Here is an 18,572-nt window from a genome sequence, read left to right as displayed (position 1 = left end):
CCCTGGGACAGGGTAAGGGCAAGATGAACTTCTGTATGGCAGGCTAGGAGGCTTTAGTTCATTTTCCAAAGCTCCCTGGGAAGTGACTAATTTTGTGTACCCCCCAGGAAATTGGGGCTCTCCCTAGTTGTCTGATACCTGGCCCCAAAGAAATTAGGGTGAATGTGGGTGCATAGTAGCTCAGAGTGTGAGAGCCCAGTAAGGGAAGTGGTTAGAATATGGATTTAGTTGGCTGCATAAGAGGAGGAACTGAAAAGACTCTACCCAGGGTCTCAAAATTGGGTCAAGACAGTATAAAAACAAACAAAGAAACAAATAATAAAACTCCACTATGTTATACTTTCCCGGACCAGAAGGGAAAATAAAGTGATATATACATAATATATAGAATACATATCCTATCTAATGAAGAGCTAATATGCAAATGGTCATCACACCCTCACGCTCTCACAGCCTCATGCCCTCACACCCTCACGCCATCACACCATAAAGGCTAAGACACTCAACACTGGGGAGAGAGGGATGGGGACCAGCCAGGCACAAATGAGCTCATGAGAGAGGAATGGGGACCAGCCAGGCTGTGGTCTGGGAGAGGGACAAGCTGCCTGCCCCACAGTCCCAGGCACCAGCGGCTGAGCTGTGGCCCAGGAGACGGATAAGCCACATGCCCCACGGTCCCCGCAGTCCCGGGCACCAGCGACTGCACCTGCACCTGCGGCCCAGGAGAGGGACAAGCTGCCTGCCCTGCGGTCCTAGGCTACAGCCTGGGCAAAAAACCGGCCCAGGTCCTGGGTGCCTGTGGCTGGCCAGAGGGAGGGAAGCTCGGGTCCTGGGTGCGGGGCAAGTCAGAGGCAGTTAGGGGTGATCAGGCCAGCAGGGGAGCAGTTAGGGACGATCAGGCCGGTAGGGGAGCAGTTAGAGATGATCAGGCAGGCAGGCAGAGGTGGTTAGGGGCAATCAGGCAGGCAGGCAGAGGGGTTAAGGGTGATCAGGCAGGCAGGCAGGCAAGTGGTTAGGAGCCAGCGGTCCCGGATTGCGAGAGGCAGTCGGACATCCCCTGAGCGGTCCCGGATTGGAGAGGGTGCAGGCTAGGCTGAGGGAGCCCCCCTCCCATGCACAAATTTAATGCACTGGGTCTTTAGTATATTATAATATATGAAAAAAAAAAGCCTAGTAAACTCTAAATATAAAGAGGCAAAAGGGAAAAGAAAAAATAATAGGGAGGGGAAAACAGTAGGTTATTTCCTGAACAGTAGATTCTTTCTGAGGTTCTTTTCTTTTCTTACTCTGCAAGGTCAGGACCACTCTATTTCCTCACACTCTTTTCCCCAGGGCTTTTGTTGTCAACTTGGGCAGCCCAATTATGTGAGCATCATATCTTGGCCCATAATTAAATTTGCTACTAATATATTTTATTAGGGTTTAAATTCACTTCACAATTTAGTAATGAACTAAGTCACTCCCAGAGTTATACAACAACTGGTAGCTAAGCAATGAGAAATGATAATCAGCATTCCTACTTTTATTCAGCAATTCCCCAACATTTGAGGTGAGAGACTTTAAACAATCTGGATATTTTTGTGAGAAGAGGAGGAATGAAGACAACTGAATACTTATATATACATGTAAGATTTGCTTTTAAAAGACTCAATTATTTTTATTTTTTAAAATCTTTATTGTTGAGCCAAAACCGGTTTGGCTCAGTGGATAGAGCGTCGGCCTGCGGACTGCGGGGTCCCAGGTTCGGTTCCGGTCAGGGGCATGTACCTTGGTTGTGGGCACATCCCCAGTGGGGGGTGTGCAGGAGGCACCTGATCGATGTTTCTCTCTCATTGATGTTTCTGGCTCTCTATCCCTCTCCCTTCCTCTCTGTGAAAAATCAATAAAATATATTAAAAAAAATCTTTATTGTTGAAAGTGTTACATATGTCCCCTTTTTTCCCATTTACTCCCTCAGCCCGCCCCCAACCTCCACCCCAGCACCACTCTATTGTCTGTGTCCATGAGTTCTGCATATATGCATATACCTTCCCTCCAAGATTCTACACTCTGTTCCATGCTTCCATGTCTCTGGATCCACTCAGTTCATCAGTTTATTTTATTAATTAGATTCCACATATGAGTGAGATCATGTGATACTTGTCTTTCTCTGACTGGCTTATTTGGCTTAGCATAATACTCTCCAGGTTCCTCCATGCTGTCTTAAAAGACTCAGTTATATTTTATTCAATTCTTACTGGGTTCCACTGACCACACGATAGCTTCCACTGGATATCGAATTGTTATCTCAAACTTAACTTGTCCAAAACTAGAAACACAATTCTTCTCTCAAAGCAAGATATGGTAAAACAAAACAAAACAACTTCTTCCCAAAGTCTTTTCAATTTCAGTAAATGGCAGCATAGTTTCTGTAACTGTTTACATTAAAAAACCATTGGGGCCCACCTTGTTTGTCTCTCACACTGTATATCCATCCATCAGTGATAAAATTTAAAATAAAAATTATAGTGACATATATCATGGGTGAGAGAGTATTCTAGACTAGAATTTGGTGCTTGCACAATTCATCTGCCTCATTATAAAATGAATACTAGTATAACTGGGGAAAAATAGTGTGAGGAAAGAAGAAAAAAGTATGAAGAAGAGAATAACCATATAAAAGATATGCAGACTCTAATTACTTACCATAACGTCCCTGCAATCCCCCTCAGCTGGATTTTTATAATAGCCACCAATCTTTTCTTGCATGCACTATTGTCCTCCTACAGTCCATTCCCTACCCAGAAGTCAGAGTGACAACTTCACACTACAAATCTGATCATGTCACTCCTCTGCTCAAACTCTTAAAGCAAAGTCCCTACAAAGACTTACAAGATCCTACAGGATATGAAACCCCTCTTCTGGAACCACAATCTCTCTGACATTATCTCCTACTCCTTTATTTATCTCTGCCATAGGAGCCTCCTTGATTTCCTGTAACATTTGCTTTGTGGAATTCCCCTGAGACATTGCACTAGCAATTTCTTTGTCTGAAATGGTCTTTAGGGATCTTTGTAGTGCACTGACTTCCTTTGGATCTCTGATCAGATGTCATTTTGCTGGTGAGGCCTTCCATGACCATGTATAATATCTGCCACCTCTCAGCAGTTTCTAACATCTTTACCCTTATGCTACCTTTCTGTAGGACACACATTATCACTAGCTATATTATGCATTATTTTTTATTGGTTTATTTGCATAATTCTTGTCTCACTTCAGTACAATATAAGTTTTATTAAGTTGGGGACTTTGATTTCCTTGGAAAGAACACAGCATGCTTCATCTTAGCTAGCAGAATAAGTGGTACTTTATTTTATTTTATATTTTATTGATTTTTTTTACAGAGAGGAAGGGAGAGAGACAGAGAGTTAGAAACATCGATGAGAGAGAAACATTGATCAGTTGCCTCCTGCACACCCCCTACTGGGGATGTGCCCGCAACCAAGGTACATGCCCTTGAACAGAATCGAACCTGGGACCCTTCAGTCTGCAGGCCAATGCTCTATCTACCGAGCCAAACCGGCTAGGGCGGTTAAGCAGTTTTTGATCCAGAAATGCTACTCTATTACAGAAGATGAATGTCAGAACCTCAGTCATTATGCTTTATTTTAAATGGAACACATGCAAACCATTTCTTTTTTTTTTTTCTCCTTGTTTTCAAGCTATGCATTTGAATGTAAATTCATTTTAGTTTTATCTCAGAGGTAAAACTGTTGATGTATAGACTCTTCCTTCTCCTTAAAAAGAAAATAAAAAGAGCCCTGGCCAGGTAGCTCAGTTGGTTAGAGTGTTGTCCTGATACTCCAAGGTTGTGGGTTTGATCTTCAGTTAGGGCACATACAATAAATACAATAATCAACCAATGAATACATAAATAAGTGAAACAACAAATCCATGTTTCTCTCCCTATCTCTCTCTCTCTTCCCCTTTCTCTATCTGTAAGATCAATCAATAAAAATTTATTTAAAAAAGATAGTGAGAAAGGAAGGGCGGGAGGGAGGGAGGGAGGGAAGAATGAAGGAATATAGGAAGGGAGAGAAGGATGGAGGGAGGGAAGGAGGGAAAGAAGCAGGGAGGGAGGGAAATGAGTGTAGACTTTCAAATCACTCAGAATCAGACATGAGTCTGAATTCCACCTGAGCTGTTTAAGACCATGTTTTCTTGTTAACCTGTGAGCTCCTGGAAAGCCAGGCTTGCAACTTCATCTTCATGTAACAAGTGCACAGAGGAGATTGGAGAATGAATGAATGCATGAATGGACCATGAAGCTATGGATGTCTAATAGCGCATAGAGTGGGATGCCATAAATTGGGAGAGGAGACAAAGATTCAGAGAAAGGATGCATAAAATTCTCTGATCTCCTGTATTTTTAATGATGTTTTTATCCCAGGGGATTGTTGTAATGAGTCAGAAAATGATTTAGGTGCTCAATCCTATATAATAAAGAGGTAATATGCAAATTGACCATCATTCCAACACACAAGATGGCTGTCCCCATGTGGTCAAAGATGGCCGCCCCCATGTGGACACAAGATGGCCACCACCAGATGGCCAGCAGGGGAGTTGGGAGGGACAAGGCCTGCAAGGGAGGGCAGTTAGGGGCAATTGAGCCAGCAGGGGAGCAGTTAGGCATCAATTAGGCTGGCAGGGGAGTGGTTAGGGGTGATCAGGCTGGCAGGCAGACGAGTGGTTGGGAGCCAGCTGTCCTGGATTGTGAGAGGGATGTCCGACTGCCCGTTTAGGCCCGATCCTGCCTAAACGGGCAGTTGGACATCCCTTGAGGGGTCCCAGATTGGAGAGGGTGCAGGCTGGGCTGAGGAACACTCCCCCCCCATGCATGAATTTTGTGCACTGGGCCTCTAGTTAATAATAAAATACCTAACATCTACTAGTACTTCATACTTGCTATTCATCAGACAATAAACTAAATATTTTACATATGTTATAGAATGCTCAAGACAGGCCTACAAGAGAGGGGCTATTTGTTAACCCCACTTTACAGATGTGGAAATTGATAGTTAGGTTAACTAATTTGCCCATAATTTTCAGCAAGTAAGTGAAGGAGTTAGAACTTGACCCTGACGGTGTCTGTTTCCAAATCTGGACTCTTAATTATTAAGTGAACCGCAGTGACTATTAGTATCTCAAATTAGGATGTCCTATTCCTTGACAGCTTTGGTGGGAATAATGGCTGGTGAAATCTTTTGGCAAAAGACTCTGGAGTCCAAGAAGCTACTGTGACAGCAGCTTGATGGTATTTCCTTCTGCCTAGAGAAGCCCCACTAACTCTGACTCCTTCCCATGCAGTTTTGTCACTGTGGGCTCGGCATGCTACCTCTCCTAGCCTGGTCCAGTATTACATAGTAGAAAACTTCCACAGTATAATTTTAAGAGTCATTTCTCAAAATGCTTCATGTAAATCAGCAGTTGTCAAAGACCCCGTGTTTGTAAAATATGTGATCGTTTCAATGTTGGAAATTTCAGCACATTTTTTTCATCCTTCAATAAAGTAACCCTAAATTTGTCATTACCAATGTTCTAAAAATATATGGATAATTGAAACAAGGTCAACCTGCAAGAGAGTCCCAAGAAAGGTGACAGTAAAATCTCATTTAAGTGTAAATTGTTCTATCAACAAGGATGCAAAATCAACAACGGGTGCCATCTTCACAGGGAGATTTCCACTCATTTACCCTTTGATGGGTGCAGTCCTTCCTTCTTGCATCTGTCCTATCACACAATGGCATCTGCTTTTTCTCTTCCAGGTATTCAGTGGCATTATGTCTCATTTATTCATTCAATCACTCAACGACCTGAGGTTTGGTACTGTGCTGAGGACTTGATATGCAAAGATGGATAACCTAGTCCCTACTCTCTAGGGGTTCACAGTTTTAGTAGAGAGGTGCAAGTGTAATAAAATACCTGTGACATACATTATAAATGAGATATAAAAGAAATAAAATATTCTCAGAGCAAAACAGAGAGACACAGCAATATTTCTGCCAGAGAGATCAAGAGAACCACAGAGAAGATAACTACTAAGCTAGTCCTGGAAGAATGAATTTGATTTATTCAGAGAGAGAAGGAAAAAAGTGAAATGTCATTCTAGTCAGCATGAGCAAAACTTGGAGGTGTGAGGGTGTACAATGTTTGGGATATTGTGATATTACATCATCTCAAGTCTACTGCCGACAATATATGCGCACATCTGTTTTGTACTTCATAATGAAACCATCTGTTCATTGATACCCTGCCTCAATTTTGATTGATTTTCTCCTTAGTTCAGTTTCAAATTCAGATTTTTTTTCAAACTATGGGTTGAAGTAAATTTAGCAGTTCTTCAACAGCATTTCTTTTCAATTGAATGGCATAGAAAAGACTAGAATAAAGCCAAATAGAAACATGTTTTGGTTATGTGTGTCTGAATGTGCTTCTATGTGTCTGCAACATAAGGTATTTCATATTTTGAGTCACAATAAAACAAGTTTGAAAGCCACTGAAGTAGTAATATTTTTCTATTGCTTTTCAATGCACTCCCATTATATTGGTTATGATTAAACCTTGAGTCCAAATCAACCTTGCTTTTTAATGAAGTGACTAGTGACACAGACTGACCTCATTTATAAGCCTGGTACACAGGCAAGCATCTGTTTTACTGAATTCTAGTTACATTTTACTAGAAGAAATGATTCTAGCCTGGAAATTAAACCATTATTTATAATGTTATTTTAACATTATTTTCCAATTCTGAGGTCCAAACTACTAAATTAAAAAACAATATATAAAAATATAACCAATTAGTAGTAAGCTTCCCAAGAGATTGGATTTTTCTATAACTAGAGGCACGTTGCATGAAGATTCATGCAATAGGCCTTCCTTCCCCTGACTGCTGGCACCAGTTTTCCTCCGGCACCCGGGACCCAGGCCTTCGCTCTGGCTGCCGCTTCCATCTTCACTCTGGCCAGAGCCTTCAGTCTTCGCTCCAGCTGGAGCGCCGCTCCTGTAGCTCCTTCCACCCCCCACCCTACCCCTCATAGCAGGCATCCTGCTCCGCCCAGCCGCTCTGCGCCTGCATGCATGCTGCCCAGAGGCCCGGAGCGTCTGGGGGGTGGGGCTTCTGCCATCTTTGTTGGGTTAATTTGCTTACTCACTCCTGATTGGCTGGTGGGTGTCACAAAGTGACAGTCAATTTGCATGTTTCTCTTTTATTCGTGTAGATATTCATTCACTCAACAGTTACTTATTGAGTGCTTACTAGATGTCCAATGATATTCTAGATGCTAGAGAAGACAGTGGTTTAAAAGAAATACAGGGTTATTGAAATAAAATATTTTATATTAAACATTCATATTAAATTTGATCTTCTTCTAATTAGAATGGCACAGACATTTATAAAAGATTTAGAAACAAACCACACAAATATTTAATGAAAACCTAACTTCACTTAGACAAGGAAAATCACACAACAGTATACGTATATTACAAAGGATATTTAAAACTAGATGAGATAAATGGCATATTTCATGAAATGCTTTTCATCTACCCTCTGTGTAAAAATTAGAAGGCATATGCTCATATACAACACACATTTTGCGAAAAATATGAGCTGTACAATAGGGAATGGATACCTATACTAGTATTATGTTGTACTTATAAACTTTAAAGTTTTCTTTTGAGAGTAAAAATCAAGTTTTTAAGTTGCATATCCAAATGAGAGTAAACCTTGAACTCTCCCATGAAATTTCTGTCATTTGATTCATTCTTTGTAGTGTTACATATGAATGGTGATGAGAAGTATTAACATTTACTTTTTACTCCTAATGCTATTTGCAATTACCATACTAGGACTTATAAATCCTTTTTGTCTGACATTTTAAAAAAGTATTTCAATATATATATCAATTTAAGGCCTATATTATGGTCCAAGATGGTAGATAGGAAAGATAAACATAGTTTTCATTACTGATAAAGTATTTCAATAAAAAGGAAATAAGTGTTTTCATTTATTACATTGCTTCATATATTTCTCTGGCACCATTGCAGGTTTTTATACTGCTCTCCATATCATATTTCTCACTGGGTTCTAACACTTGCTCATTTAATAGCCCGTTTGAAGCTATTTAAGAACATAAGAATGCCTTGGTCACCTTTGGAAATTTATTTTACTTTAACCCAGTGTCTATTTCCATGTTTTTAAAGTTATTTCAGAGTGTCTTCTAATCTTGATCACTTATTGAAAATTTGCTGAACTTTCCAGAAGAGGTGAGGATGTATATATTATTTCATGAAGGAGGGACAAAAGAAAGAAGGAGAGGAAGAAGGGAGAGAGGGGAGGCTAACCTATAGTTGGGGGTGGGGGATAAAGAACTTTATTGTTCATTTTAAACCTATATAAAGATATATATATATTTTTTGAGAGAAAAGGCACAGCTCATATCCGAGACAATGTTGAAAGTGTGGAATGCCCCAAAACACAGAGTAACCTAGAAACTTTCAATATTAAAGTCCTCTTTTAAACTTTAGTATTTAGGTGATAAAATAAAAACTAAACTAAATATTTCTTTAAATCTGGCTCGGCTTTTACTTTTTGTGCTGTCAAGGTCAGGAATGTATTTAGACCATTTTCACCTCAATAGGTGAGGCATTTGCTTTCATTACCTTCAAATTAGATCAGGAAAGATAAGTTGGACCAGGGCTTCCCAAGATGAACATGTTTAGGTTGAGAGAGACCAAAGAAAGACCATTCTTGGACAAAAAGATTATCTGACAAATGTATTAGTGACTGATTGGAGCACATAAATAGAAATTTGATTTTGAAAAATACAAAATCAAAATCAAATGGGAATTGTTACAAATTCTGAAGAAAATTAAATTAAAACATAATTTTGATGCCTCTTTAGAAATCTTTTGTATTCTCTTTTGCCACCAAAAGAGATTCGGCACAACTCTCAGATGCTAAGGGAGAAAATGCACATTTCTCCTAGTATTTTCCTTTCTGCTCTTGCTCAGAGGACAGGGATCTGATGTGAGGCATAATTCAGAAGTAAAAATTCCTGGAAGGAAGGGGCATTGGAGTGAGTAATTTGAATGATGATGTTCTCCCAGTGCTTCTGCAAACCTCTTTATTTTCCCAAACTGGGTTTAGCATTGTTCCTGAATCAGTACAAACATTGATATACACTTTGACAAGAATTGGGAACAATATGGCAAGAATATTTACACCTGGAAAGGTATAGGATATAAGATTTTCAAAATCCGAGGTGTTAGATTTTTGAACTCTTATTTTATACCCTGAAGATACTAAAATAATGTTTATTGGCTGATGATGTTTGATCATGAAAATTTATCTAGGATGTTTGACCTTTTAACTTAAATCGAGTAAGTTTAGAAACTCAAAATACTTTGTTAGGGCTCTTGAAATACCAGATTTGGTTACTTTGGAAACATTTTTATTATTCAGAGTCAGTTCCTCAAATTCATCTGTAACCTGTTCTGTATGATTTGTTGAAGTTTATGTACATCCAAGCAGTAGTATAGGCCTTTACTTAATGCTGTTTCTCTTTAAAATGAGGTGGCTCTGGGAAGCGAAGGAGGAATATGGAACTGATAGCTGCAACATCACCTTGAACTAAAGTAAAAAGGTTGGGGGGTCAGTCAGTGCCACCAAACTTTTCAATCTGTTCTGTCCCCTTCTTCGCTATTTGTACTGCTACAAGCAAGTAACCGATGCGGTGTCTAGATGTTTCAGAGCAAATAGCCACTTCCAGATGAAAGCAGTAATAAATGCAACATGTATTCTTTTTTAAAATATATTTTATTGATTTTTTACAGAGAGGAAGGGAGAGGGATAGAGAGTTGGAAACATCCACGAGAGAGAAACATCGATCAGCTGCCTCCTGCACACCTCCTACTGGGTTGTGCCCGCAACCAAGGTACATGCCCTTGACCGGAATCGAACCCAGAACCTTTAGTCCGCAGGCTGATGCTCTATCCACTGAGCCAAACCGGCTGGGGCACAACATGCATTCTTTTTTTTTTTTTTAAATATATTTTATTGATTTTTCACAGAGAGGAAGAGAGAGGGATAGTTAGAAACATCGATCAGCTGCCTCTTGCACAACCCCTACTAGGGATGTGCCTGCAACCAAGGTACATGCCCTTGACCGGAATCGAACCTGGGACCTTTCAGTCCGCAGGCCAACGCTCTATCCACTGAGCCAAACCGGTTTCGGCAACATGCATTCTTTAATGATATCTAAAGTTATCCAGGTCACTTCGCTATTGTGGATGTACAGGTAGTTTCTATTTGGGGGTTAGGGGTGCGGATGGGGGTGGGAGTACCTTACCACCTACTTAAAAACTTGTATCCAGGAGAGAATCAGAATACTTGTGCCAATGCCATCTCACACAGGGGATGGAAATGCACGTGAAACGGATGAACATGAAAACACAACAACCACCAAGTGTAATTACTTTTCATCTACGCTCCATGGCAAGCGGTGACCCGAGGCGAGTAGGACCCTCAGCCAGAGGTCACCTATATATCAGCGGGGAAGCAGACCCTTGAACATCTGTCCAGTTCACAGCAAGGCTTTCCATCTCAGACTGCTCGTCCTAATAAACAACAGTTGGGGAACACTGTCTGTGACATTCCACATCGTGCCGAGCTGAGGCGAGAGAGAAAGAAGGTGGAATTGTATTTCCTTCTGTAAAGCGAAAACAGCCCCAAGTGCAGCCTCGTCTACAATCTGCTCTTTAGAGAGACGTGCAAGAAGTCCAATTGTTCAGTTTGGAACGAAGGGTGGCCGAAGTTACTGGAAAGCTCATGCTTCCGAGTCTGCAAAAATCACTGGGCAGGAAAGCACAACTTTTCCAACACCCCATTTTAATATTGTGCTAAAGCCATCGACTCTGTTAAAAAACCCTGGAGTTAAATATGATCCCCTCCCCACCCCCAGGCCCTTTCCCTCTTAAGGTTAGTGTTTGGGGGGTCAAGGAGGGGGCTGGAGCTTGGCCCCAACCTCCGAACCCGCTGCCAAGGGCTTGTAATCCAATCTCTCCCCGTTTGAAGGGTAAATCAGTGTCGATTGCGTGTGCCGTCCACCAGAAAAAGTAAGCATTTGACTTCCGCCCGGTCTGTGCGGACTGATGAAATGTAGGAAATCTGTTTCTGGCAGCGGGGAGAGATCGTTTTCCCAAACTGCACCGAGAGGAGCCATCAGAGAAGTATGAAGAGGGGCAGTGCGGCGGGAGCTGCTGCCTGTGCCGCCCGGCTGCTGGGGTGCGGACCGCTGCTGCCGCAGGACCTGCTCCGGGAGGGGGCCGGGCCGCAGACGCTGCGGGAGCCGAGCCGGGAGCCCGGGCGCCCCTGAGAGCCGCCGGCGGCCAGCCACCAGCAGCCAGCTCCGGACGCGGGGGTGAGCGGGGCGGGCGGGCGGGCGGGCGGGCGGGCGCAGCCCTCCCAGCCGCCGCAGCGTGCGCGCTCCGCAGCGCGGGGTGGCGGGAGGCCCAGCTTGCGGGGGCTGCGGGGGCGGCGGGGCCGGGGGAGCTCTTGAACCCCGGGCACCTGGCCGGGCGGGGTGGAGAGCAGCGCACCGCTGGACGGGGCTCTGGCGCGCTGAGTGGGTGGTCACTGCAGGGGGCGCCTCTCTGACTCACGGGGACACAACCATGTGTTCCTCCTGCCTATTGTGGACCAGCCCCAGGGACCGCGGCGCGAAAAGCCCGCTGGGGCGGCTCAGCCAACCAGGGACCGCAGTGAGGGTTTCTAATTAGCACATCGATTATGAATGCACACTGACGCCCCCCCGCCCCCCTACCACCCAGCACCAGGGTCGCTGTGATGCACGCTGTTATTGGGGAGGGGGGAGCGGAGCGGGGTGGCCTGTAGGGATTGATCCTGAATGTTTCTGCTTGAGTCCGAAGGCCAAGGATGGGAAGAAGAAGGGTGACACGTGTGATTTGGGGTGAATCTCTTGTTTTCCTTGATGAGTTTGACAGAGTTGAGCTTTTTAAAGTGAACAAACAAAGGCTTAGCCTGTGAATCAAACCCCCCTTGGGAATAATTCGCCTAGCATTGTTCTCGTTGAGTCCACAGAGCAGGGTTTTGGGATCTGGAATTGTTTGGGGGAGCAGGGGAAGACAACTTTGTTTTGAAGGCATTAATTATTTTGGCAAGATTACATTGTATCAGCCCAGTGAGGTAAATTGCCAATAACCTAGCCCAGCCTGGCGAAGTTTCTCCTGTTAGAAAGGAGAGGGAGCAAACGCTGGGCTTAACCATTGTTTCCCACACTCCAGCACAGTTGGGGGTGGGGTGGGTTCCAGCTCAGCACTTTCCTCCAGGTAACCTTTTTGGAAATCAAAACCTCTACCCTCCCCACCTTCTTCCTCTTACTCCTCCCCCCTCCTTCACCTTCCTGCTCTTATATATAGATTTGCAAAACTTTTGTGTCCTTCTGGCAAACTCCGCCCTCTCCCCAAGCACCCTCTCCAACAAAGCCAGATCAGTTGTGTATGGGAGTCTTATGCAGAGGAAATAAGATCTGCTTGTGCACAGGAACACCCATTTGGCCTCCTCGTGTTAAAATAAAGGCCCAGGCAGGTCGGATGTGCCAGCCGGGCAGGGGAAGTCCACCTTTCCTCTCCACCTGTCCCCTGAGACTCACAGAGGCGAGGCTGAGAACAAGCCCTTGTGCTCATTGCTTCTTTCCCCCCCAACCTCTTCGCTGTGTGGACACTGATTAACTACAGCTGGGATCTAGTGTGCCCAGCCTGTCTTTGAAATCCATCAATGAGTTCCTTCTCGAGGAATGCTCCCCCCTAACGGTGGAGGGGGAGGTGGTGGCCGTGGTGGTCCTCTCCAACATGGGCGTCCTGGTTCTGACTGCCTAAGAGAAGGTAAGGGACAGATGCTGAGGCATGGGACCTTGTAGCCTTCCCCCATGGCTCCCTGAGTGGGCTCTGAATCTGCAAGGTAGCTTGGATTTCAGCCTGTATGCTACTAAACTTGGAGCTTCTTTCTTTACTTTGCGGCTAAACACCATACTTTGGTGATGTGGGCTGTGCTTTATTGGGAAATAGATTCACTTGGCAAAACTTATTTCAGCTGGTGCAAAAGGTCATGTGGTTGCCATTGAGTTTCCTAGTATCTTGCTAAGGAATCTTAGTTAAAACTTAAACTTGCAGGGGTGAAATGGCAGGTCTTTCTTATATTAATCCTAAGTAGGGGAGGCAAGATTTTAGAATTCTGTTTCAAGGCTGTGAGTCTGCATTATAGACTTTTGGAGTCTCTAATGGAAGGCCAAAGTTACCTGGGTTGAAACCAGGTAAGGAGGCTCTAGCAATTCATGTGCAGAGGGAGTTTGTTAAAATTGCAGCTGATGTTAAGGCTATTTTGAAATCTTTGTGGTTTTGATATGGAGGCACAAATAGAATCCCACTGTTTCTTTGCATTTCTCCTGAGCAACTATCAAGGTTTTCTACTCCCTGTTTTCTGATTAGAGGAAATAACTGGGGTGAAGGTAAAACATATCTCTTGTTAAAGTGAGTAAGATGCATGTAATTTTTGTCTTAAACATTTTCAGGATCAATTCAATTGAGTTTTTGTTAATGTTCTCCCCTTACATGAGAGAGACAGTAGAAAACTGATAGCTCTCAATAACATTATAGTTAAGAAAAACAGAAATCTTTGCATTACAAACAGCATATAAAAAACAAAATCTCATGATGTGAGGTTTGCCTAATCAACTTGGATGAAATTTTGCTGGAAGTCTTTAAATAGTCTAATTGACTTATGAATTTCAGGTGGCTTTCTATTCAAATTATGTTCCAAGTTAATCTGGTAGGGGTCCAAAAACTTGTATTAAATTGTTTGGAAAAGTGGTCTAGTAGAATTAAAAAAGAAAAAAGAAAAAGAAAAAAATTACTAATGCCTAGAAATCAGTTCCCACTCAGTCTTAATATTTTGGTCATGATTTAAGAAGGAATTATTATTGCAGGCATATCATTAATTGATTGAAGACAAATCATCATGGGGGTCCAGGTAAGAAAGATTCTTGGGAGGAGAGTTAGCATTACTTGAGATTGGGCACTAGAAGGATAGGGTACTTGTAATGGCTACATAGCTTGTTACATTGGGCAAAATATTTTAGGACTCCAATCATTTATTAAGAACCAGGAATTTTACAAAGAGTAAATCTTCTAATGTCCATTTAAAATTTAAAGATGTTATGACATAATTAGGAAAACTACTGAGTGCTGTTTTGACTTTATGCTTGGTGCTTCTTTAATCTGTGGACAAGTTGCTCCCCTCAGCCAGAAGTGGAGGTCCACTTATTTACAAGATCTAGAATTACTTTTATGATTAAATTTTGAGCTTTGATTTTCTGATTAGACCCTCAGGTTAAGCTTTTGCATTCATGGCATTGGTCGAGAATATGTAGCATTCTGGAGAGATTACTGGTGAGCTAAAATGAATCACATAGGAATGAAGAACTCAGAATGGTGAAAGAGCCATCCTTGGTTGTTAATTCTTTGAGTCTAGCTTGAAAGATACCATTTTCTCCTTCCAGATTTTGGGAGGGTGTTTGGCTTGGGGTATTGTTTGTTTGTTTTAAACTTTCAAAGATAGTGTTACTGGCCTATAAACGTGTTTCTTCATTGTTTCACACCCCAAACACACAAAATGGACTAGATAGAGGTGAGGTCAATGCTGCAGATGAGAACTAGGTGGCCTTTAGGGTGGCCTTCAGTAGCATTCTTTGTTTTAAGTGGCCACAGTTAAGGAGAATGTGCAGGGTAGGGAAGGAGTGTGGTGACATCCTCTCACATTTATTTTGGGAGGTCTAGCATTCTTCTATCTTAATAGCTTATCTTTAACTGGTGTCAAAAATGAAGTATAATTTGTTAACAAAAATACATGTAAACTACTCATTTTAGAGCTCAACATTTCATTTATCTTTGAATTTTCCAATATTTATGATTTTATTTCATCAATACTTTGTTTTCATTTCTCTTCATTACCCTTTGTCTTCTCTTAGTGATATAAAGGCCTACAAAACATTCCTACTTTGTTACAGAATTGCTTTTCTTTTTAAAATAAGTCAATGGAAGTTTCATGTTGGCATACTAGATTTAGCTAGTATTAATTGAATATAAAATATATGCCAACACTGGCATAAATACTTAATCTTGAAGATTATATTTGAGATGTTAGCCTCCATTGTACATACGGAAAAACTCAGGCACAAAAACAAAAAGTCTCATAACTAGAATAGAACAGCTATTAAGTGGATCGTTAATAGAGCTAGTATTTGACCCCAGGACTTCTGATTCCAGTTCTGAAATTCCAATTATTATTCATTAATCAGGCTTTTTAGTGGAATCTCATAGCAGACAATAATGATATAATGTTTATCTTATTCTTATTCTTTCCAATCTGTTTTCTATGCAATATTGCAATGCATTTTTTTATAACATGTCAACAAAGTCTAGAGATAGACCAGGAACCATGTTGGTCATAATTAAAGCACAACTCTAGGTGGTGTAAAGGAATACTTTATCTTCAGAGTCAAAATTATAAGGTCTTCAACTGGGATTCTGGAGCCACAGACTAAACAGAGTCTTTAAACATATGATATTTTACTTACGGAGTCATTCATTCTTTCTTCTTCCCCTGGGCTAGTTCACGTCTCATCATATTCATAATGGTTATTCCAGAATCACTTCTATGGAAAGAAAGAAAAAAATACACATTCTTTGAAGAATTCTGTATTAAGTTTCTGCATGTTTTTCGCTTTAAAATTTATTTTTCTGAATTCCAAATCCTGAGAGTTAGGTTATCCATTTTTAGGTAGACCCATAAACCTTGGAGAAGCCATAGTGTAGAGGACTCAAGGCAGCATTTGAGTCTTCACTCCACTCTCCAAAGCTATTGCCGTTGTTTAGTTCTTACTGAAGTCACTTATCATGCTTTTTACATATTTACATAATATGAATTTTAATGGTACCATCTTTCAGTGTTTTTATATAGTATACCAAAAAAAAAAATGTTTTTTGGTCTCCCAAACTTTAACTTTGTTCTTCAAGTCTAGTGAATCATTAATCATTTCATTTAACATCTTTAAAAGCTACCCCTTGGCATCCCTTGTGATTTTTGAAGACTTTTGAATGCATTCAAAAGATCAGAACTGGTCTCTTTGTTTTGGTTTGTTCTTTGTGATTTAATTCAACTCATCCACACTAATTCAACATTTGTTAAAAATTATAAATTATAAAAAGGTTACAACCTATAGTGATCTTTTTATGTTGGTGATATGAATTTGTTTGACTTTTGTTCACCCCATTTTAATTATTTCAATGGGAAACTATTCACCATGGAATAATTCTTCCACACTCCTGCGAGCTGGGTTCATTCCCATGTTTCTTATTCATGTCTCGGCCATATCTAAATCCAAGACCTCCATGTAGTGGCTGACTTTCAGCTGAACCACAGATGGTGATTTAAATTATGAAAAAAAAACTTCAATTTGGATTGAAATCCTCATTTTTTTTCAAAAGGGACTTAAACAGAGTTCCTATCCATGACAGTGACTTTAAGTGCCAACCTATTTGGCATATGTTTACTTGCTTATCTTCTATTGCATGTTGATGACCCACTAAGCCTTCTTTATCTCATTTTAACCTCCTGGTAAAATAAAACTTTTTTTTAATGGTTTACATATAATTTTGATCATATACAAAGCAGCATGACAAAAATTGCTTAATTACTCCCACTGTTTTTACTTCATGATCATCTATAAATATTAGAAGATAGTTTGAATTACATGTCTGGCAAAATACAGGGCAGACTCCATGAGAAATAAATGTGCCACTGTCAAGAAAATAAAAACTTCACTGTTTAGAAGTATTGAGGGGAAGGATTGTGTCCCTCTGACTCATTGAAACTGTTACATGCCATTAGGCTTACTGTAAACTATCCCTTGATGAATTCTTTGTTGGACAATGAGCTTAAGAATCTGAGGTGTCTTCTTGCTTTTACTGAGCAGAATAGGACTCTGATGTTTAAATGGAAGTTGCAGAGCACATAATAGGATGTAGCTAAAGTTACTGACCTACCACATCTCACTTTCAGGAAAGTAGTGGGAGAGATTGTGTCTTGAGAAGAAAGGCATTTTAGAGGTAACCCTTTTAAGATTTCAATTAGTTATTTAAATATATGAATCATGTGCTTAAATGTAATATTACTTAAATGTCTGTTTCTGAGGCCAGCTAGCCTATAGGAATCCTAACCAGCTACAGGGAGATGTTTTGTTTTCCTGGGACTAGACCTATTTTTTTCAAAGAACTGGGGCAAACATGTTTTGGGTTTCTGATATTTAATGACAGGATTTGGAGAAAATTTTAGGATTTTGTATGAATAATGCGATGATTAACTACAAAAGAATAGGCGATGATAATGTTCTGTTTCCTATAATGATAATTTAGTGACATATGTTTCACATTTGCACTGGTTTACTATGGATAACTAGATATGGAGAGATTTATAAAAACATGTTTTCAAAGAAAAGTTATGGTCCTTTCTTTTTGCAAAATTTACTCAAAGGCATAATTGCTTAGAAATGCATTTGTCTGTGCTTTTAAATTACATATTTATGACACCTTTTAGGTGTTTATGCTCCAGCTGTATTTTCTAATACTATAGCAAAATGTTTGGGAGATGTTCACATTTGACATTTTTTTAAACACCAATATCTTATGTTTTCAAAAGCAGTCTTTAAAAGACAAAAATGATCCCATGCTAAGAGAATTAGACTTTGAGATTAACTAGAAGGGAATACTATGTAAAGTTTCAAAGAATAAAACTGACAAGAGTATATATACACTTGTATTGTAACTTTACAGTACCATAATTATTGAAATATAGCTGAAAACCCCATTATATCATAAATCTTACCTCTTTCCTGTTGTATTTTCATTTTTGTTCAGTTATCATGCATTTAGTTACTTCATATGCTCTATTTGTGTGCATAATAGAGACCTACACATTGTTAAATTTATGAGCTTCTTACCTTAGCTGCTTCAATGTTACTTCTATAGTCTTAGGTCCTATAAATAATGCATACGAAAGTGCTACATTCAAGGCCAAGTATATATTCAAACAACTTTTCTACAACCTACCTAGGGGACTGTGATACCCATGAGGTGACCAGGTTAATGAAGTCAACTTTTATTTTGTAGATTTAAGATATTTAATCACTTCTACTCAAAAGATGGTTGCAAACAAAACCTAGGGTGCAAAACACATAAAGTGAAAAGACTCAAAGTAAGACAAAAGAAAAATTTGTGGCAGTATTTGTTAGAATGATTGGGTTATATTATGGTTATATTTTGTAAAATCGGTCATTCTGGAAAGAATATGAAGACCCAGGTTTAAGGCTGACAGTGCCATAATCTAGCTGTATGATCTTGGTTAAGTAGCTATATGGTTTTTATTTTCATTAACTGTAAAATGAAAAAAGTATAGTAAGGGA

Source organism: Cnephaeus nilssonii (genome assembly GCF_951640355.1).
Source record: "Cnephaeus nilssonii genome assembly, chromosome: 13".
Lineage (NCBI taxonomy): Eukaryota > Metazoa > Chordata > Mammalia > Chiroptera > Vespertilionidae > Cnephaeus > Cnephaeus nilssonii.
Note: the sequence above shows the minus strand (reverse complement) of the source record.